We start from the raw sequence: 22,669 nt of genomic DNA, 5'->3' as shown, positions 1-22,669 counted from the left end.
TGATAGAAAGAATACTGGGTTTGTATCCAGGATGCTTGATTTCAAGGTCAAATTCTCTGGCATCCAAACTTGGGGTACACACTGAACAGCTGTCATGCTCAGCCTCGCAAAGATAGTTTTTGGTTTAAAAAGAGTTGCCACCCATCCGGCAAGCTCGAGTAATCACTGGCAAAGAGCTGGGCCACAGATTCTGCAGACCTTGTATCTAGATCTGGTTCTACTCCAATTCAGACAATGTGTGACCTTGGACAAGTCACTTGATTCTTGTCTTTCTGTAAAATGGGAACAACACCCCACCCCCTTCCCTACTGTGGCTGCATCCTCTTTCTGCATGGCATAGCAGAAAGGATCCTGGATCTGGAGTCAGGCAGTTTCAGCTCTGCACATAAGTGCCTTGGGACGTCAAGCAACACTTGTAACTCTATAAGCTCCAATTGCTTTACCTGTAAGATGGGTTTAATAATATTTGGCATGACAATAGGGATTTGTTTGATTCAAATGAGATAAAAGTGCTTTAAAAGAGGAAAAGTCCCATACACAGGTAAAGTAGTGCTAATGGTGTGGACATGTATAGAAAATTTTATGTGAAATACTTTGAGTTCTTTTTCATCACAAAGGATGTGTGTAAGTTTTGGTAATTGGAAGTTCTGTGTTTAGTAAGGAAGTGAGCATATTCTTCAATGATGCTCAGGCCTCCATGCTATCATTATCGTCTTCATTATGTGTTGACTCTTGGAAAAAATGAGATATTAGGACTTTCCAATTCCTTGTCTAGTCATTCCTCAAGTCATCTCCAAGGAGGACATTGTAGGGAGGGTAGAAGAGAGGAGAATAGAGTGAAGAGGATAAAGCCATCTTCCTATCCTGGCATGCTTCTGAGTTCACCAGCAGTTCCCCTAGGCAAGCTTAAAGCTACAATTGGAAGGACCCATTTCTTAAAAAGGCTTGCTTCAGGACTGGGTTCTGAAAACTAGGTCTGGGTTCTACCCGAGTCATGGGAATCGTGGAAATTTTGCTCTAGGGTTGACCAACGCGAATTCCCCAGAGAAAGCTCCACATGTTGTGGATATTTCATATGGAAAAAGAACCAGGCTCAGGGTGTGTACATGGACAGAGTTGCTTTGTAAGCCATTACTAGCATGACAAAGGCCATGATGGTGCCTGCCTGTGCCTTTGCATTCAGGGGTGTTCAGGTCTGACATATATCATCACATGGATAGGTATCTAGGCTATTCTTTAAGATCTTCTGGGGGAGTCCAAAATTGCCCTAGGTAAGCCATACAAATATTAGCAAATATTTGTATGACTTACCTAAAAATCTGGGTCCATATATTCTTTTCCACAATTTAAGAGAATTCTCTTGGGTTCTCACAAAGGGGAAAATAAAGTTTGTTGACCTCTCTTTGAAGATAGAGGTCAATTCTTTTCATGGAAACTTGTTCTCAAGTCTATTAATGTCAGGAATTGTGGAGGGTTTGAGGTTTTACTCTACTTGTAGCCTATTAAGTTAGCCTGTTATTATTTTAAGTTGGCAGAAGACATGAGATTTCTGGATCAGAGATGAAAGACTTTATTACTCATAACAAAATAGTAGCCACATAGTCAACACATTTGTGTCTTGTGTCTTGGTTCCCTGAGCCCCAATTCCTACAGAATGGGAATGAATATGGCCAGATGACACCTGTATACACAGTGAGTTCCATAATAGGAGAGGAACCCTGAACTTAGGGTGCCCAAATCCTATATAGTAAAGAGCTAATATGCTAATTAGACCAAACAACAGAACGACCGTCCAGATATCCTTCCGGTCAACTGTCCAGACGACCTTCCAGACAAAGCCGGGGATGCAAGGGCTGGCCAAGGCAGCGGGGCTGCGAGGGCCAAGCCCCTTGCATGAGTTTCATGCATTGGGCCTCTAGTCTTTTATAATAGGCAGTAAACATGCCTGCACTTTGCTCTGGAGTGAGACCCTATCTCTATCATCCAAGGTTATTTGCAGCACAAACATTCTTGAAAAGTGGTCTGGAACAAAGGGCAGTCTGCACCCTGCTCGCAAGATGTGCAAAAATGTGAGGGTCCATGGAGAATGGTCTCCCAGTATTTATCAGTTTTATTATTTAGGTGAGAAAATTCCAGTTTCCTTAACCTTTTGGCCTAATTTCAATTTCCCAACCCCTTTATTTGTTAGTCAGCTATTCCCCAACTGGGGCTCCGGCTATCTTTGAGTTCTGTGGTTTTTAACCTTCCAGCACAGCACCACCCGAAAGACCTGAGGCTCTGCCTTAGAGAATTTCCTGAAAGAAGTTTACCTCCTTGTTAGGGGCCCAAGGAAACTGCACCTGGAAGACGGATTGCTATCCTCTCTTCAGTCCCAGAAAGATGAAGACAAATTGCAGGAAATTTAGAGACAAGTAACTTAGGTGATTAGAGGTGATGTCAAAGGGAAAGATGAAAAGCATTGCACATGAAAGCGTCTGCTGAGATTTTGTTGAATAAATTGGAGGAAGGGGAAGTGGGAAACTTTCATTATCTGAGTGAGTAAAGCTGAAAGTGCCTTTCTGGACACAGACCTCTGACTCTTCCTCCCAACTTTGACTTCTCAGTATCAGTTTCCTCTCTTATAAAACTGGAAAATGGTATGCTGCTGTTGGCAATTAAAGGACATAATACATATTAATCACCCAGAGAATGCCTGCCACATAGAAGGAGCTTGAACAATATGTGCTGTTTTAGTAACACAGAAAATGAGAGCTAGAAAGAATTAGCCTCATACTGTGCTTCTCAGTCTACAGAGGAGGAAACTAAAGCGCAGAGGGAGAGGCGATGGATCCATGGACCCGAAACTGGTTACAGGAGGAGTAGCACTAACTAGAAGCCAGGTCACCTGACATCCCACTTGGCGCTATGCAGACATCAACTTCTTTTCTGTTGGTTTTGTTTCTCAAGTGAAGGGGTAATTTTCTAAGCCAAAATTAACCCAGAATATTTAAGACATAAGCATATATTATGGTTGCCTATTATTTTAATGTGTTTTAATTGTTAATGTCCACACGGAGAGAAAGTAGATACAAACCTCATAGGTTTCAAGTTCTCCTTCTGAGTTCCTTAAAAGAGAGGGGAAACTGCACTTTTGACAGCTTTTCTGAGATGAAACACAGTTCTTCTTTCAAATGTCCCGGTGAAGTTCGTTTCGCTCACTTTGGAAACTGACACCGAGGGATAAATGTGTACGAGCTTTTGTACTGGAGGCCGAGCAGGAAAGCCACAAGTTCCTCATTTTCCAGAGTTCTCTTGGAAGTGTCAGTAGATGTGGCTGAGAAAATTTATTCCAACTTCCACAAATAAATTGTTTCCTCTTATCACTTAAATTAAGGCTGCTAACGCTTCTGATACATTTATGGGTTGCTCCTTCTTACATGTGCCCTGACCAGAGATTGAACCTACAACCTTGGTGTAGCAGGGCTATGGAGTCTAAACCAGCGGTTGCCAATCGGTGGTCCGCGGACCACTGGTGGTCCATGAGGTCCGAAAGGTTGTCGACCGCTGGTTTAAGGAAACCTTTGGAGCAGCGGTAACCAACTGAGCTACCTGGCCAGGGCCACAAGACATTTAAAAAAATCAAGTTACATTGATTAAAGAGTGATTATTTCCCTATCTTACATTAATCAAAATTAACTGCCAATCAGAGCTCTGCATATGTATATGACCATTGCTGTCCATCTGTATATGAGCACTGTGTTGAAATAATTCTAGGGCATAAATTGCAATATGTTTGTTTATTTTTAATTAATTTATTTATTTACTCATTTATTTTTAGTGTGCCTAGGCAGACTTATCTTCAACAAACAATTCCTGTTACATTTTTGGAAGTGTTGAAAAGAGTTTAAAGATTCCCATTATTATTTTCTAGAAGTGCTAGGAACCACCACTATCAACTATAGAATGAAGAAGAAGAAGGGATCTTAAGAATAATAGGGTCCAACTTCTACTTTATAGAAGAACCTGAGGCTCATGGGTTGGGTCGCTTGCCCAAAGACCCTGGCAGAGGCCTCTGGGCATGGTCCCAGTCCTATTGATGCCCCTGTGTTCTGGGAATGGCTGGAGTACAAGGAGGAGGCCCCAGGACCATGTCTGGGCTGTCATCCTATTCTGGTGTGTCCCTCCTGAGATAGACCTCGGAGACAGTTGCTCTCAATCCTGGTCTAAAGCTGAGTTAATCAGTCTCTTCCTTAAGCATTTGGTATTGGAAGCAGAGACTGGTGGGTTGGTGAGGTAATTCTGTGAAGGGCAGCAAGATTGGAAGGAATTTCACATTCTCCGGATGCTGAGAGCCTGGAGTCATGTTTATGCCTTCTCTTCATGCATCTTGTTGTTCAGCTCTTTCTTCAATTTCATAAGTTTCCCCAATGTCCTTCCAATGGATTCTTCCTAAAAATAAAGATCATTTAGAGTTTATTTCTGTTGCTGGCAACCAAAAGAACCTTCACTAAAAGAGACGCAGGAGTTGTAAATGGCAATTCTGACATTAGAACCCAGGTCTCAGGACTTCCATCCTAATACTCTTTCTTGTACAGCATGCTGCAACTCAAAAATAATCTATACATCCTTGGTATAACTCATGCTTTGAGTAATACAGTAATTATTAGACATGGGAATTTCTAGGAAAAATAAGCAACATTTTTTTTTGAATCCTTATGGAAAGCTCTTTTTTTTTTTCAAATTATGACTTAGAGAAAACAAAAATCACATATATACCTGAATACTCTATTATGTTAAATGAGAATAATGGGTTCCTCTTACTTTGAAATGAGATCCCATTGTAACACAACCTCTAGGGTAGATTTACCAGAGCATTCATATACAAAATAGAATGGCATCCTCTGAATGTTTAAATATTCTTTCACTGGCATGTTTCAATAATACCACTTTGTTTTCTATGAGTTCCTAGAGGGATGCAACCCATCGCACTATAGACAAATGAAGATGGTTCTCTTCAAGGTTGTGAGGGAAAAAAAATAAGGACTTTCTATTTTACTACTGTTCCCTTTTTATCAATAGAAACGCCAAGGCATTGAGCTCATTTAATTACTGGAGGTCCATGAGGGGAGGAGGAGAGGGGTCAAGCGATGCAGCAGAATAAAAACTGTTTGCTGCTCTCCATGCTGAGGCTTAGCTTCTAAGAGTATTTTGAATAAGAAGAGAAAGGTAGTTTGTGTGTTATTTATTTTTATCCTCCCAGTGCCTAGCACATGAACAGGTCCATGATAAATAATGAAGGAAAGAGGAGAGGAAGGCAAGAGGGAAGGAAGAAGGGAGGAGGAAGGAAGAAGGCAGGAGGAAGGAAGGAAGTTTTGTGTACATACTTGAAAAAATGTAATGCAATGAAATTCAGGTGGGTTAAAATTTTGACTTTTAAACATTTTTTTTTTTTTTTTTTTGAAACGTGGGAGAATTATATCAGGAAAGGGCAGGAGGGAAAACTAAAAATGGCAAAGCTGCTGGGAACTTCGACCTCAGGAACATTCTCAAGCAGATGAATTTTAGGAAAACATACAGGTGGAAGTTAAGGTGGAAATTGATTTGCTTAGAGCAGCCGCTGGCCCTCACATCCACGGAAAGCGTGGTGTCCCCTGGAAGCTCACGAGGCAGTTTGCAGACCTCCGCTCTGAGCCACCGGGATCCCTTGGACAAAAGGCAACAGTGAACTTCAAACTCCATCTCCTGCTCTGCATTGCTGCTTTCTTGTCATTTTGGCCTCTAAGGATTTTCCTTACTTTCCTGCTATGTCAGCATGTTACTGTTCATTAAGGAAGTTAATAAAAAAATCTGAGTATATAAAAAAAGAAACTATGACAGTTTATAAATTCAGATCAGCTTCTGTTTCAACCACAGTGAGTGCTCCTCTGCGAGTCTGAAATCAGACTCTCCAAGGGCCCGTCGGACCAGTACTTTCATTGCTTGCTGCCTCAGTTTCCCTTCCAAATGAGTATTTCTTGGTTGTATTCAATTTTTTGTTTAATTTCAATTTTGCTTGGCCATAGCAACCATATACCACAAACAATTCAAATTCATGCCTTAATAGAATTGCAAATCACATTGGATGATGGACTTCCTGGGTCAAAATAGTGCAAGGTAAACCCGCCAATGACACGGCTCTGGCTGCTGTATGGAAGCAGGTTCCCATGGGCTCCCACCAGAGTCAGGCCCATTTAAACCTCTGAGCTGCTCTGTTCTGTGATAAAGGGAAGGAGGCTCCTCACTGAGATGTGAATCTCTCCAAGAATTCTTTCTGGAGGCTCTGGGATGCACCATGGAGGCCGGGGAGCCAGCTGCTCCAGCTTCCTGTCCTCCGAGACAGGGTGGTGCCCTGGCTGTGGAAGGGATGCTGGTGTTGGGATCTTTGTAGGGGCGAAGCAGCAGACATGCGGAGCCCGGCAAGGGACATGCACAGGAGCTAAGCCAGAGAGGCCATAGCATCGGCCAAGGCCAAGGTGATAAACAGTACTGCGGCCAATCTTAAAATCACTGAAAGTGGAGAGGGAGGGGGGCAGGGGAGGGAGAGGGTGAAGCATCTCAGCCACTTCCTTTCTGGTGTGATTCCCGTTAAGCATGTCAGACAGAATCATTCTGTCAGACAGAGACAGACGACAGGGAGGGGAGAAGAAAAGCAATCACTTTTCATAGTTATTGATTTCCTTCAATGATGGTGATGGAGGGGGAGGGGTCAGAGGAGAAAGGGTCACCCTCTAAGGGTGAGTGGGTGGCCATCCACTGTGAGGCCACTGAGGTCGTTGGACTAGACCCTGCCCAGAGAGTCCCCCAGAGGATGTGGGAGGGGATGTCACTCAAGTCTACCCAGGGTTGGCTGGAAGGGCTTGAAATGCTTATTTTAATGTTCGGAGTTTGAGTTCCACCTAGAACGATTAGACCCCTCCCCCCATTTTAGAAAAAAATGGAAAAATGCACAATTTCACCAGAGAGTTACAACCAGTCCGATCTCTTCTCTGCACACGGTTTCTATAGCTTTGGTAGAGCTTCATGGACTAGATTGTATATGTTGCCTTTTTTTTTTTTTTTTTTTTTTTGCTTATCCATAAGTGCATTTTACACATTATTATAAGCACTTTACTGCATGCTTTGAGAAAGACTTTTTTTTTGGCATAAAATAATAGCCACTATAGAAAATTTGGAAAAATACAAACATTATAAAAAGGAAGTAAAAGTACTCATCCTTTCAGCTCCCAGAAATGCCTCCTTGTGATATTTTACTGTATTTTGTCTTAAGCTTTTTCTATGCAAGTATATATACATTTGCTTCCTAAAATTTTGAGCATGAAGCATATATAGTTTTTTTTATGTTCTGCCTTTTCACTTACATTATTAAACATTTTTAAAAATCATGATTTTTTATGTTTGTACAAGATTCCATTGTATGTGTACACCAATCTTTATTCATCCAAACTGATGTTATTTCCAATGCTTTGGTTATTATAAACAACCCAGTGATGCTTTCTTTACATCTGTCTTTAAATTTCTCTCTCTTTGGTCCCAGAAGATTATTTTTTGGAGGTGGATATGGGTGTTTTCCTGGCTTCAGGTAGAAACAGCCATTCTCACAGCCCACAAAGCTCCACTCACTCAATGTCGCTGAACTTGGCTCAGACCTGTGGGCAGACCCCAGTGCTCGTGGGTGAATCCCTCCCACAGCCCTCATCTTTTATTTTCTTTTTGCTTAGTTTGGTTAAGTGTTTTTTTCTAGAGCTTTCCTGTCTAATATATTAATACACTGGCTCTATGTGGCTCTACAAATTTAAGTTAATTGCAATCCAAGTAAAATTTGAAATTCAAAATTTTGGTCACACTTGCTACATTTCAAGTGCTCAAGAGACCATGGGGCTCATGGCTACCATGTTGGGCAGTAAAAATATGGGACATTTCCATTGTCACTGGAAGTTCTGTGGGACAGCACTCTGGGCCCTTCACACCTGGTTTACCCCTCCTGGGGTCATGTGCCACCCCTTTCAAGCCCTCTCCCTCGAGCAAAGTTTGGGCTTCCAGCCATACTAATGATCCCCGCATCCTTCCCCACAGGCCCTGACTTTAGCTTCTCCAAGTCAGTCTGATTCATAACTTCATTTCTGCACCTGAAGGTGGCGCTTAGAGCAGTTCCTTTTTGCTCTAGGTGAGTGGGAATTTATGAAAACACGAGTAAGCTTCTCTAGTCTGCCCCTGGGCATTTTGGGACTCGGTGAGGAAGAAGAGTGAGACCGCTAGCAGAAGAAGGGGTTGCAGTTTTGGGCCAGCTGCACCCCCTCTCCTCACACAATGGACAGACAGTTCTGACCGTGTGTCCAGGCAGGTTGACAGCAGCAGCTTGGGCAGAGTGAGGCCTTCGGCCGTCGCCTCCCTCTGATGACCATCTAGCTGTCATCAGACTCCTACAGGGAGTGGCAGGCAAGCAGTGACCGGAGGCTGATGCATCGATGGGAACCAGGGGTTCCGGGAGAGCAGCTTAGACTCACCAGGTAATTGAGAAGGCGAGGGCCTGGGATACACACCACTGCTTGTAAAAAACACAGCTCCAGGCCATTTACATTCACATTTCAGCCATCCCAGCATCCAGTTCCAAACTGCTGCCTTCCAAACAGATGACATCAGCCAGCTGTACACAAAGGCCCTCGGGCTTTAATTACTTTGAAGGACAGCCTGGTGGCCAATGAAAGCCTCATTACAAACTAATATGTGCTTGGGAGGCAGATTGTAGACCCCAGAGGAGATTGTGTTAAAGCCCCTCCCGAGATAGGCCCCCATCCCTTGCTCGCTGCCTCTTCTCAGAGGCATCAGCTTGGTGGGGGAGGCAATGGAGCCATCTCAGATTAGCTGCTAGGCTCGCATCTAGAACAAGGGCAAGGACCATGCTTGTCTTGCTCAGCGAAGAATCCCCAGGGCAGGCACAGTGTAGCCTTGCTTGTGTCACTCTCTTGGCAGTGAACGTTTGGGTTGTCTCAAGCTTTTGATCATCATGTTGTGATTGTGGACATCTTGTACTCTGGTACGCATGTGCAAGAATTTCTCTAGGATGTATATCCAGGGGACAATCTCTTGCTGGTGGTGGGTGCAGTTTTAACTTTCGAGATGTTTCTATAATGCTTTCCAAAATGATTGTATTAATGTAGGGTTCCAACAACAGAGTTGGCATTGCTCTTCAATCTACCCGGAATTGATTTTTAAGGGAAATGAGAATAGAAATTCATATATTTCCCTCCTTCCCTCCTTCCCTCCTTGCCTTGGATAGTCCTTGTCTTGGCACCATTTATTGTACATTCATCCTTTCCCCAGCGACCCGAAATGCCCTTTCTTTATCAAGGATATGGGTCTGCATTATAAATCTTGAGATATGGCAAGGCAGGTCTCTGTACTTTATTCTTATTCTTAAGGAGTGCCTTTCTCTCATTCTTAATAGTCCGAGGAAAGATGGTGGCGCCAATGCCCCAGATCATCAATACCAGTGACTTGAACTTGGACAGTTTGTGGGTGAAGCTTGCTTATAAATGCTGCACTGCGTAGACTAAGTCAAAAACATATGCCTGTGAGTCTGAGGTCCCCTATTAAACACAGGGAATCTGTCTTTTAGTCTTGGGCTATACTTTCAATACCTTCTAAGCCCCGAATTCCTGAGACAGAACCGACTGACGTGAATGTCAGAGCTTACCAGGGACAGGAAAGATATCATGTCTGGCTTGTAAACCAGATGCACTGTGTGTGCAAGTCCCAGGAGGGAAGCAGCACGGTCTCAGGATGGCTTGCAGACCATTGTGTTGTGCTGTCACACATTAGGAGGAGAAAATGAGGCTGGAAAACTCCACCTGAGATCTTCTCTGCAAAGTGCTTTTTCATCAAAGCCACTGCTTCTTCGCAGAAAAACTCTAAGATACATTCAGGGAACGTCTCTGATGTAGAAAAATCCGGGGTCAGAGACATTGAGTGAGGGAAGCTTTTTACTTAATTGAGCACCTAGTATATGACAGGCACTGTTCTAGGCACTGACAGGGCCCTGTATCAGACAGACAAGTTGCTGACATTCTAATCAGGGGAGACAGGCAATAAGCGAATAAGCACATACATAAGATAATATTAGATATGGATAATGCCAACTACGGATGAAAGCTGTACGGTTCTCAGGGAAGGTTACTTTGAGGAGGAAGGAATGGCAGGAAGGAGTGGCCATGGGAATATGGGGTGGGGTGAGGTGGGGGTCGAGTTGTCATCCTGGACCTCCTGGTGAGAGGTGCTATTTTGGGGACATGGAGAATACTGATGAGACTGGAGAATGAATAGAGGGAGGAAGCCGTATAAGATAAGGTTAAAAAGATGGAGAGTGGCCTGATCCTAGGGGGACTTGCAGGCCATAGACAGGAATTTGGATTTTATTTTAATAAGATTTTATTCAATTTTATGCTGATTGAATGGGTAGCCACTGGAGGGTTTAAACAAGGAGGTGATGTGTTATGACTTAGAATTGAGAAGTGATGACCTTCTTCAAAAGATGAAACAGCCCTGGCCAGTGTGGCTCAGCTGGTTGGGCATTATCCTGTGTACTACCAAAAGTTGCTGGTTTGATTCCCAGTCAGGGCACATGCCGGGGTTGCACTCAGTATCTGGCAGGAAGCAGCCAATGGATGCACAGCTCTCACATCGATGTTTCTCTCTTTCTCCCTCTCCCTTTCTCTCTCTCTAAAAATCCATTAAAACAAAAGAAAAGAAAAAGCTATTAAATTCAAGTTTCTTTCAGTCTAAGTTATCTTAAAAAGTGGAGAGAGAGAGAGAGAGAGAGAGAGAGAGAAAGAAAATAGGTATTTGGAGACTGTGTAGAAAACTCAGACCACTCAGCTAAAAAGCAGCTAAGTACCAGCACCGCTCCCCAGGCTCAGGGATCTTTAGTGTCGTCCATGTGCTGCCTCCATCAGTCCCTGTCTGTTGGTCTGTGTCTTTGTTTGGCTGGATGCTCACAGCAGGAAGCTCAGAGGCATTGCTGACTTGTTTGCCAGGAGGGATTTGGGACCATAGGAGAAGAATAATTTAAGCATAATTGGCTGTGGATTTTTTTTTTTAAAAATTTTTTATTGATTTTTAGAGAGAGAGGATAGGAGAGGGAGAGAGAGAAACATCAATGTGAGAGCAAGACATCCATCAGCTGCCTCCAGCATGCCCCCTACTGGAGATTGAGCCCACAACCCGGGCATGTGCCCTGACTGGGAATTAAACCTGCAACCTTTGGTGCACAGGATGACACTCAACCAACCGAGCCACACCAGCCAGGGCTGGAAGTGGATTTTGAATGCCTGTGTTTATTATATCATGCCTATCTCTTATAGAGGGTTCTCTTGGATCAATTGGAATATTTATCAAGGAATTATTCAATTTTCTATAGAATTTGGAGTATGGTTTCCCCCAGGTTTGCTTGTCTCTGATTACCCTCTTACAACATCAGGGTCATTCTCCTGAGGCCTCTGATTTTCCCTGAAATCCAGCCATCAATGTTTTCCCCTTTCTTCTTATGGAAACAATACCACAGCCAATAACTTGGTCCTTCAACGGGGACCTGTTGATGGAGCAGCTGGGCTCAACTGTCAGCACCTCTGCTCCCTGTCCTGGGAGAGCTGGGGTGTCTTCTGTGTTCTCACAGGCGGGATTTCACTCACCAGGATTCTCATAACCTGCCCCCTTCACCAGCCCCCGTCCTCCCATTGACTGCGATGACTTTAGGAAGCTGTCTACCAACATTCCCTCTTCAGAAATGCACATTGGACTCTTCCCGACTCATGTTCTAGGCTGTCTAGCGATGCAGGCCTCCATCACTGGGCCTGTCCTTGAGTTGTCTGTGGTACAGAGAGCCCAGGACAGGACGCCAGGAGAGCTGGGTTCTCCTTGCCACCTGCTGAGTGACCGTGGCTGAGGAGGCACACCTGGACAATGCAAGGATTGCCCCAGACTTTCTCAAGCTGGTCTGTGGGACCCCAGGTCTCTCTCCATAGAAGCAACTTGAACTTTATTCAAAAATTATTTTTATGGCTGTAATAGAAAAACACAACTCCACTGGGTTATATGCGAAGTATTAACGTATTAAAAGCCAACATAATTTGTTTTGCTAGGCTAACTCATATTGCACAGACCTTAGAACAAAGCTTTTTCTGCCATCTGTGTGCATATACACACATATTTCACTAGTATATACACTGTACATGTTATTTATTAACATGTCATTGAGTTAGAAGGCTGTAATTCTGCACTGATTTGTTTCAAATTCAGGCCTTGGCATGTCTGCACCCAAAAAAATAGCACCAGTGAGACATTACTACAGCACATCCCCTCCGCCCCTCCATGAGCAATTCACCACCAGGCGAGGCTCAGATGCAAGTGCCGTAGGCATGATGCCCTTGTCATATGTAACCATCAGGTGCACGAGGCAGGGTAGAATGTAATACGCTGCTTTGTGGTCATATAGGCTGGGCCTGCCTTTTATTAAATAAACATTTTATTGTGGAATAATTTTAGGTTTCAGGAAAGTTGCCAAGGCAGCGGTTCTCAACCTGTGGGTCGCGACCCCTTTGGGGGTTGAATGACCCTTTCACAGGGGTCGCCTAAGACCATCAGAAAACACATATATAATTACATATTGTTTTTGTGATTAGTCACTAAGCTTTAATTATGTTCAATTTGCAACAATGAAACTGGGGGTCACCACAACATGAGGAACCGTATTAAAGGGTTGCGGCGTTAGGAAGGTTGAGAACCACTGGTATGAAGAGTTCCCACTTACCCTTCATCCCATTTCCACTGACATTAACCTCCTACATCCCATAGTGCCATGGACAGAATGGGGGAATGAGCGTTGGTGTAATACTATGAACTGAACCTCAGACTTTCTTCAGACTGCTCCAGTTCTTTCACTGCCGTCCCTGCTGTGCCAGGAGCCAACCCCGGATTCCAGGTCACATTTGGTTGTCTCCTCCACTATGTGACACCTTTTTATTCTTTCCTTGTTTTTCATGATCTTGACAGTTAGAAGAGTTTCTCGAGGCTAACTCCTGTTGCATGGAGCTTAGAAAAAGTAGAGTCTCCCTCAGTTTGGGTCTGATGTTTGCTGGTGATTAGACTGAGGTTGTGGGGTTTGGAGAAGTAGATACCATGGGTGACCATTTTCATGCACAGGCTCTTGCCCACTAGTAGACCGATCATGTTCCCTCTTCTTGAGCAGGATTGAGGAGGAGGAACCCAGAAGCTGAAAGCTCTAGTGATTCTGCTTTAATTCCCTGGAGAGATAGGGGAAGGGTTGGACAGAGGAGGCCCCTCTTTAAGAATCATCGGGAGTGCTGAGCAGTGTGACTGCTGGGGGTGTGAAGGCAGAAGGAAGCTGGAGAAACAGCTTAGGCATTCCCCTGTGACCTTGGCCGAGGCGCCATGGGAAAGTGGCCAAATTCTGTATTTTATGTCACTGAAAAACTGGTGAGCATTAGATAAGGGGAAATGGTCTGTGAGTCACTCATCTCAAGAATGAGGAATGACTTAATACTATTGGAAACGGATAGCAAGTCTGATCAGAAGGATAGTCATGGCGTGTGTGAGTGTGTGTGTGAGTGTATATGTGACGTTGAGGCTATGTGTATGTGCAAATGTGTGTAAAAGTGTGTGTGTTTGTTTGTGGAATTAGAAATGGGTTGGAAGTTAGGATTGGAAATTAGGTCCTAGTCCTATCCTGGGTTCTGGTCCCAGTTTCCTTACATCCAATAACTCGATGTTTCAATTTCCTCTATCCATAAGATGAGGATAAGAATATCTGTTCCTACCAGCCCCACAGAGTCTCTGTAAGAAAGCAGTAAGTGCAAACATGCCTGGGAAAACTGTAAAGCGATGACACATAGGAGGGTATTGCCATCAAGGAAAGCAGAAGGAGGAGAGCCAACAGTTATTGGTCAGAGAGGTCGGGGAGAGCAGGGACTGGAAAGAGTGGGAGGCTCCAGAAACACAGGCTCAGTTAGCAACGAGAGTAGGAATTTTGTACTTGAGTCAGTGCCTTGCCTTCCAAGGTCAGAAGGCATTCTGTGTAGGCCTGAGGACTGTGGACTTGCTCCTGGTCTTTGACTGCTGGTCTTCCAACTGCTGGCCTGACTTTCATTTCTGGCACTTGCTGCAGAGGTACAGTATATTATAGACCAATTAAGGCTGTTAATGATAATGGCAATCCAGTAAGTAATCTACAGTATTATCCTGATCTATCTCTGTCACCTCCTGTCATCAGGCCATTAGGGTGACAAGCTCCATAGAACACAGTGATCTCCCTCTGTCAGGCCCCTGGAAGAGCTATGAACTCTTAGGGATGAGCCATGGAAAGGCATCACCGTCGGGCCAACCTGACCAAGCTCCTCCTCCATCCAGAGTATGTCCTCCTCAGGAGACCAGGACACAGGGAAATCTCCTTTTTAATGCTCCCCTCTGCTCCCCTAGTAATTTTGCAGAGACAGGGCCAAGAAATGAGGACCAAGGAAGCAAGTAGTGTAAGACCTGGTACCCAGTCATGGTGTGGACACTTAGGAACATCCTTAGCAACAGGCAGCTCACCTTTGTGGCCCATGTTCAACTCTGCAAGCTGAGCCACACATAAGTGAGAGGACATTCCAGTTTTCCCTGGCCCATAGGTACCAGATGCAGGCCCTACTCAACAGGAAACATCTAGTGATCTCCCTGCATCCTCCAGTTCCTGGCTGCTACATCCACCTTTCCTTGCCTGTGACCTGGTGGGCACACAAGGTAGGCGGCTGGTTAGGGGAGGTGACAGGGAGGGAGGTGAACTTTGGGATTTTTACCAGTAGACATGACTCAGAACAAACACCCTCTCCATTGTTCAAAGGCTGGAACTGGGAGGCAGAAGAAGGGAAGCCTTATCACAGAAAGCCCCAGTATAAAGCACTTCCTTTCATTCTCAGACATTGATTCATCACCTTTAATTTTGAATGGGGACATGCATATCATACATTCTTTCAAACCACAAATCAACTGCCATCTTATGCTTCTTCATTTTCCTCTTTAAGTCTATCATGGAGGAATTATGTATCTACTTCCCTGGCCTGGACGCTGAAAGGAGACCAGGATAACAAATGTCCTATTAGAGCAAATAAATGTTCTCCGTTGAACTGAGACATGCCTTTCGGTCATCCAGCCACCCTGGTGGTTCAGCGGCAGGAAGCTGTGTAGCCAGTTGGGGCCTGGGTGGCTGCTGGGGGAAGTTGAGGAGGAGCTGGTAGTCAGGAGTGCTCCGAGGTGGCCAGGAACACAGAACACAGGCCACCATATACTCTCATCTCAGCCCAGAACATGGCCAAGTCTGTAGGCAGACAGTGGGCCAGGGAGGCTTGACAAGCTGCAGGGAGTATTTCTTGGTGATGTTAGTAACATTCTTAAGTTATAGCAATTTTGAATGTTGACCATTGAGCTAAGCACCTTGCAATAATCCCATGATGCATTGCTGCCATCTACATTTTATCCAATAGGGGAGGTTGTGTGACTTGCACCAAGTCGTAGAGGTGGGTTTGAACCACCCTTTGCTTGGCTCGAGTCCTTGTACTCACTTATTCCTCTAGACCAGGGGTCCTCAAACTTTTTAAACAGGGGGCCAGTTCACTGTCCCTCAGATCGTTGGAGGGCCGGATTATAGTTTAAAAAAAAACTGTGAACAAATTCCTATGCACACTGCATATATCTTATTTTGAAGTAAAAAAACAAGACGGGAACAAATACAATATTTGTATTTGCATGTGGCCTGGGGGACCTCCACCATTAGCTAGCAAATATGGCAGCTAGAATTGAGACACCCTTTGCTGTGACTACCATGGTGTTAGGAGGCACGGTGGGGATTTCCAACTAACACATTCGGGTTCCCACCCTCCGGGGGCTTGCACTCTTTCTCAAGTAGAATCCTCATGTGAAAAGACTGGAGAATGAAACCAGACAGAATCCTGAAGGGGCCTGGAGGGACCTGGGGGACCTCCACCATTATCTGTCTGCATACAAACCTTACCCAAAACAGCCACAGTCCCAAACGAGCAGCCCTTACCCTTAAAGCATCTTTCTTCTTCTTAATCTTACTCCTCCTCCAGTGCCCCCTTAATAGGCACTGCATTTTCAAGATTCAAATATAAAAGATTACAAAGGGCAGACCATTATAATTCTCCCTCCATCCCTATCCTCAGCCACCCAGTGTCCTTTCTGGATGTAGCCAACTTTTCTAGTTCCTTCTAGATCCTCCCAGAAACAGTCTAGCACCTACAAACAGGTGCAAATCAACTATTCTTTTTTAAAACACAAATTACATCACGTTATACTCACTGCTTATATATCAATAAAGAGTTCCACATCCTTTTTCTGCAACTCCTGAGAAATTCTGTTTGGGTGCACCATGATTTATTTAACCAGTGCCTGACTGATAAAACATGAAGATTATTTTTAACCTCTTGCTATTATTAAAAATGTAGCAATAAATGACCTCCTTACACTCTGTTGTGTGTGTAGACATGACCCAAAAGGCAGGACCCACAGGGCCTCTGCCTGGATCTCCACGCTCGAGTCCTGCCCTGCTCTCCTTCCCTCGCCACTTCAGATCCAAGTCTGTCAGCCCTCCTCATTGCTTTCTTCAGCCTCTAGGCCTCTCAATGCTGCTCCTTCTCCTTGGAAAACCCACTTCTCCCCTGATGACACCCAAACTCACCTTTCGGGTCAGTTTGAGAAATACTTTCTCCAGGCAGCTCTGCTTAGCCTCAAAACACACTGTCATCAATCACTTGATACTACACAGGCTGGCCCTAAAGTCTACACAGTTTGGCATTTTAATAAATTCACTTCTATGTATGATATAAACAGTTGGCAAGATGAAACAGAGAGGGGGTTTAATCATAATTTACCATATTTAATTACAGGAAGGTTGGCTTTTGACATATCCAACATCATTTTAGATACATTTGAATATAACCATTGCAGATGGCATAGTGTTTACTACCTAGAAAATTAAAGAAAGAAATGAGAACAAATGAATCATTAAAAATTTCATTGAAATCTTGAGTAAATTCCTTTTCTGTTGCATTTTGCAAATTGTTTATACATCATATGGAAGTGAATTATTAAAAACTCACGCTGCACAGGAACTTTTATGGATGTCCTAATTAAATTTGTCTTACTGCATTTCATCTAACACATACACTCTTTTGTCCACATGTAACATTTCTGAAATTGGATATGCCTTACTATTAATACTGTCTTGCAGTGCTGTAGCTTGTGCAGCAGTCTCGATGCTGTTAGCATTGTCTGAGCAAGCACAGATGTGATCATGGTTGTTCATACTGTCATCACTTCAGCTGAGGTAGGCACATTATTGACATAACATGTTTTGAGTTTAATTTATATTGGAAATATCTTCAAAAAGATCACACTCTGATTTGGCATTAAAACAAAAAGTTTATGCAGCAAGGCAAGGAAACAGAACAGCAGGTTGTCAATTTGATATTAGCAAAGCAAATTTTTATCATTGGAGAGGTAATATTAATTCAATATGTTCTTGTAGTGTAACAATAAAATGCTTCACAGACTGTTATAGACTTAATTGTATCCTTCCAAAATTTATATGTTGAAGCCCTAACCACCAATATGGGTGTATTTGAAGATGGAGCCTATAAAGAGGAAACTAAGGTTAAATGAGGTCATAAGGGTGAGGTCCTAATCCAATATAAGTGGTGTCCTTATATTGAGAGGAGGAAGAGACACCAGTGATGTATGCACAGAGGGAAGGCCATGCGAGGACACAGCAAGAAGATCCTTACCAGAGAAATCAACCCTGCTGGCAGATTTGATTAAATATGATGCCATATATATATATATATATATATATATATATATATATATATATATTCAGGCTGCCATAAAAATATATCACGACTGGGTGGCCTAAACAACAGAAATTAATTTTCCCATGTTTCTGGAAGCTGGCTGCTGAAAAATTCAGTTTCTGGTGAGGTCTCTTTTTCTGGCTTGCAGATAGTCACCTTCTTGCTGTGTCTTTACATGGCTTTTTCTCCGTGTATGAATGGAGAGAGAACACTTTCTCTTCCTCTTCTGATAAGGACACAAATTAGGGCCCCATACTTATGACCTCATTTAACCTTAATTACCCCTTTAAAGGCCCCATTTCCGAACACAGTCACATTGAGGGTTAGAGCTCTAATATGAATTTGGGGGGGGGGCACAATTCAGTCCATAATACAGTGTTACATATTTATTTGATGTAAGTCTGTCCTGCCGATTGAAAGATCTCTGAGCACCATAGTTTCTTTGGTCCATTGTCAGCTCCATGATGACCATGTTTTCTTTGGTTATCACCGTTCCCCAGCTCCCAGCACATGGTCTGGCACACCGCAGATGCTCCATGAATATATGTCACCCCACTGACACCTGTTCATGGTACTCTCCAAGAGCTGAGCAGTTTTTGCTCTGGGATGGAATGTGAGAGACCTCCTGTGTATGCTGGTGTCAGGACCAACTCTGGTCAGTCCTAACTGCCCATCACGAATGACAGTGCGATATAGACCATGAGAGCTTAGCAAGCATTCGAGGTGTAGTCAAATTCTCTCAAATCACAGACAAAGAAACTGAGCAAAGTCTTCCCCAAAGCTCATTAGGGTCAGGGCTGAGGCTGGAGCTCAGGTCTCCTCTGCAGGCCCTTTCCACCCAAAACTCTGCTTATCGGACTGGAAATTCACACATGTCACATGAAACTCGGTGCCCTGGCCCTGAGACTTTTGCAATCTGATGTGAAGAAGTCAGGAAATTTGTTATTTGAAAAGTGCGTGTAGTTTTTTATTTTTCTCTAGCTGGAGATGAAAACTTTAATATTATTTTTGGGAAGATTAGTCCTTTGTTCTGCATGACATAACCTAAGTGGCCCCTTTGGTTATATAGAGCAGCACCCCTCACACTGGGGAACCTGGAGGGCATTTGGTGGCTAGGATGGGGGTAGGGGGGCAGTAGTGTTTGAGGGAGAGGCTGAAGGGCAAACATTTCCTTTGTCTGAGTTCCTGCTTTTCCTCATACAAGTAAATGGTGTTAGTGTATTTGTTGTCACAATGGCGAGGAGGTCGGGGAGGCTTGGAGTTATTTTAAGGAAAATAGAAGAGGAGAAGCAAAGACTCAAGAGCATGAGGTTTGACCTTCACCTTGGGCTGGGGATGGAAACTGAGGCACAGGCTACTTTGCTATAGAAAATGAGCACAAAGGCCTAAGTAGCAGAGGAACCCTCCCTGCCCCTTCAGAAGGGGAGCCCACCCTGGAAACTCAGGATTGGAGTTTGGATATCAGCACCGGGGTGCCCAACACTGGGCCCCATGCAGCACTCAGTTCTGACATCACCACCCCAGAGTGTGAGCTTTGACAAGGCCCGGGATGCAGCAGGTTGCTGCCTGGTTGCTGCCCGGCAACACCAACACCAACACCAACACCAACACCATCACCATAGAGCACACGGAGGGATGCCCACCAGAACCAGGAGGTACTGGACACACAGACTCGGCTTCCCAGGACCTTAGGGATAGTTGGAGACTTGAACAAGATGGGATGTCCTGCTTGTCAGGCATGCGGGCTCCGAGGCATTGCTGTCTGCACTGAATGTCAATGAATGTTTGTCCCTGCGGCTGAGACACTGCAGTTACACACACCAGAGCATCTCTTGTTCCCTCTTAGCTCAGAATGCATCCCTAGCATCATTCTTTTGTCTGTTTCCTGTCTCATTATTGGGGTGACAAGGGTAAAGGAGAGAGGCGTGATACTCAGTAACCATGGGCACATATTCCCAGTGTCATCTTTTGTATGAGTTTTATCCAGACTGTCTTACTTGGTCTCCAATTGCCCCAGACCTAGACTCGTCCTGATGGGTGTGACCTGCTCATGACATGGGCAGCAGGGAGGGACAGGCTGTGCCTGGTGTGAGATCTACCCTCAACAGAGGGACAGAGGTAGGGGAGACTGAGATGCAATCTCTTTCAATGGCCGGGGGTTCCTTGGGTACAGCTGCTATGGATGACAGCAGAGCCAGCTGACTAGGGGGCTCCAGGCGAACTCCAGGACCAAAGGAGGCTAGGGGATCCCCTGCTTAGTAGGAGTATTTGAATTTAGGAGTAGGGACCAAGGTGAAAACTTTATAGTGGGAGACTAAGCCACCTGTACGCGTTCTGTCCCAGGATCTGGGCAGAGGGTGGGAAGAGAGCCCCAGGCCTCAGCCTTCAGGAGAAAGGAGGCAGAGACAGGGGATAGGAGGGAAGGCCCAGCCTCAAGGCTTTGAGGAGTCCTTTCTTTATTTCTATTTATTTGCTTCTTTATGTATCTGTAGTGCCAGCATAACTACAACATAGTGGTAAACTGAGGTACAAGCCAGGGCAGTGCTATTGCTACCAAATCTTTGTCGCAGCCTGGAAAGACAGGCCTGGCCTGGGTGTGTCAGCCTTTCTGAATCTTTGGGAACAAAAGGGGGCGGAGGGCGAGGGGGCACGAAAGCAGGTCTTGGGGTGTCAGTGCTCATCTCTTCCTAGTTCAAGAGCACGCCGTGTCTCGAGACTCCTGTGGCCTTCCCCTGTGCAGAGTGTGGAAAATTGCATTCTTGTGTGCTCAAGGTGGCCGAGGGGAGCCTGGGTGCGGGGCTCTGTTCTTGTCTCTTTGTCAATTCCTCCGTGACAGCTGCAGACCCAGGAACTGCACTTCAATTACGTACCCAGCAGGTGAGGGTGCTTGGACAGGGGCCATCACGTCAAGATCAAGGAGGTAATTCATCCTTTTACACCCACGGATGGGGATGGAGAGAGGATTGTGCATACAGATTGTGGCTTTGGTCTGAGAACAGGGGAGGAGAGAGCGAGAGAAAGAGGCTGGGGTGAGGTGGGGAGAAGGGCGAGGGCAAGGGGGGCTAAGAGCTGAGAGAATGATCAAAAGGCTCTTTGGAAATGAATTCCTACGACCATCTATCTCTGCATTCTCTCTCACTCTTCCCTGTCATTCTGGGCATTTCCACAAAGGCCTGTTTCTGCATCACACTATCCCAGGAAAGCAAAGGCAGTTGCTTCCTGGGAGGGAGGAGGTGTGTGTTGGGGCTGCTAGACGGAACAGAGTTCTTCCCACCTCCCTACCTCCTGCATCCATTGGGTTCAGCCAGTTGTGGTCTTTGTAACCTTATTCAAATACTGAAGGTGAGGCTTGGCTAGGGTGCCCCAAGGGAGATGTGAATGATTCAATACCTGAGGCCAGTTGCATTTTTAGAAGAGAATAAGTCACAGGAAGTTGCTAGGCTGAGAAGTCTTTGCCCAAAGAAGGCCGCCTTATTGGGGTGTGATGGGGAAAGACTGCAAGTGGCAATGAGGTGAACACTGACCTTCTCCGGTTTGGGGGATTCAGGAAGGCAGCAGCCAGAGCAGGATTTTGACAGGTGAGCTATCATTCCCACCTCCCTGGGCTGGGAACGGCCTGACAGTGAAGTCAGGTGCACCAGGGTGTTTGAGTATTTACAAGGTGACCATGGGATGGAGGGGAAGGTATAGGGCTATAGCCATCGGCTGCAGAGTTCTACCTCCCCTGAGGTGTGATTCCTTGGGAGGGTGTCTAAAGCTCAAACATTCCTGGATAACCCACTTCTCTGAGGCCCTACACCTTGAACATCAGACTCTAAGGCAGTGGTTCTCAACCTTCTGGCCCTTTAAATATAGTTCCTCATGTTGTGACCCAACCATAAAATTATTTTCGTTGCTACTTCATAACTGTAATGTTGCTACTGTTATGAATAGTAATGTAAATATCTGATATGCAGAATGGTCTTAGGTGACCCCTGTGAAAGGGTTGTTCAACTGCCAAAGGGGTCGCGACCCACAGGTTGAGAACCACTGCTCTAAGGGGATCTCTCCCAACCCATGGAGCTGGGATTCAGGTTGTCAGAACCTCAGCACCCCTCACCAACTTCAAGAGGCCCCCTCTCTCCTCTGCCCTGGCCCTGTCTCCAGGATCCCCTGCTCTGCTCATAGCTCAGGGAATGTCACTGAAGAGCCCCAGCTTTCTGGCTCTGAAGCCCCAGTTTACCTGGAGTTCTCCTGCAGTCCCGAGCCAACCTTGGTCTTACACCTGAGGCGCCCTCCTCTCCCACCCTTATTGCAGAGATGTGGCTTCTTCCTCACATCTCCCGCCGCACGTCAGAGCTCTTTACAGAGTGACCAGGTCACTCCTGAAACTCAGCCCCCCCCCCCCCCCCGAGTTCTGGTAGGAGGGCTTCTCCTAGCAGAAGCTGGGCACCCTCTTCGCCATCCCCCAGCCTCCTGGAACCATTGCATCCCATCCCTGCTGCTTGCAGATAAAGACATGCCATCCTCTCTCTAAAAGTTGCTAGAAACAGTCATTCCAAGATTCACTTACCTATTTCGAGTTCAATAACCTGGCACTCAGAAAAATCTGTGCTGTCAGATGGGAAGGCTGAGACTTCTGCTGCTGCTGTGGTTTGGTTTCACACCCCCCTGAGCTGGTGGAGGGTTTGGGGCCAGCCTGTGGAGGCCTGGGGCGAGGTGCAGCACCGCCGTCAGAAGGAGCCAGGCCTCGTTTC

The sequence above is a fragment of the Myotis yumanensis genome, unplaced genomic scaffold, assembly GCF_028538775.1.
Source record: "Myotis yumanensis isolate MYYU_CA2020_CCGP unplaced genomic scaffold, mMyoYum1.0.hap1 SCAF_9, whole genome shotgun sequence".
NCBI lineage: Eukaryota > Metazoa > Chordata > Mammalia > Chiroptera > Vespertilionidae > Myotis > Myotis yumanensis.
This window is presented reverse-complemented; position numbering follows the sequence as displayed.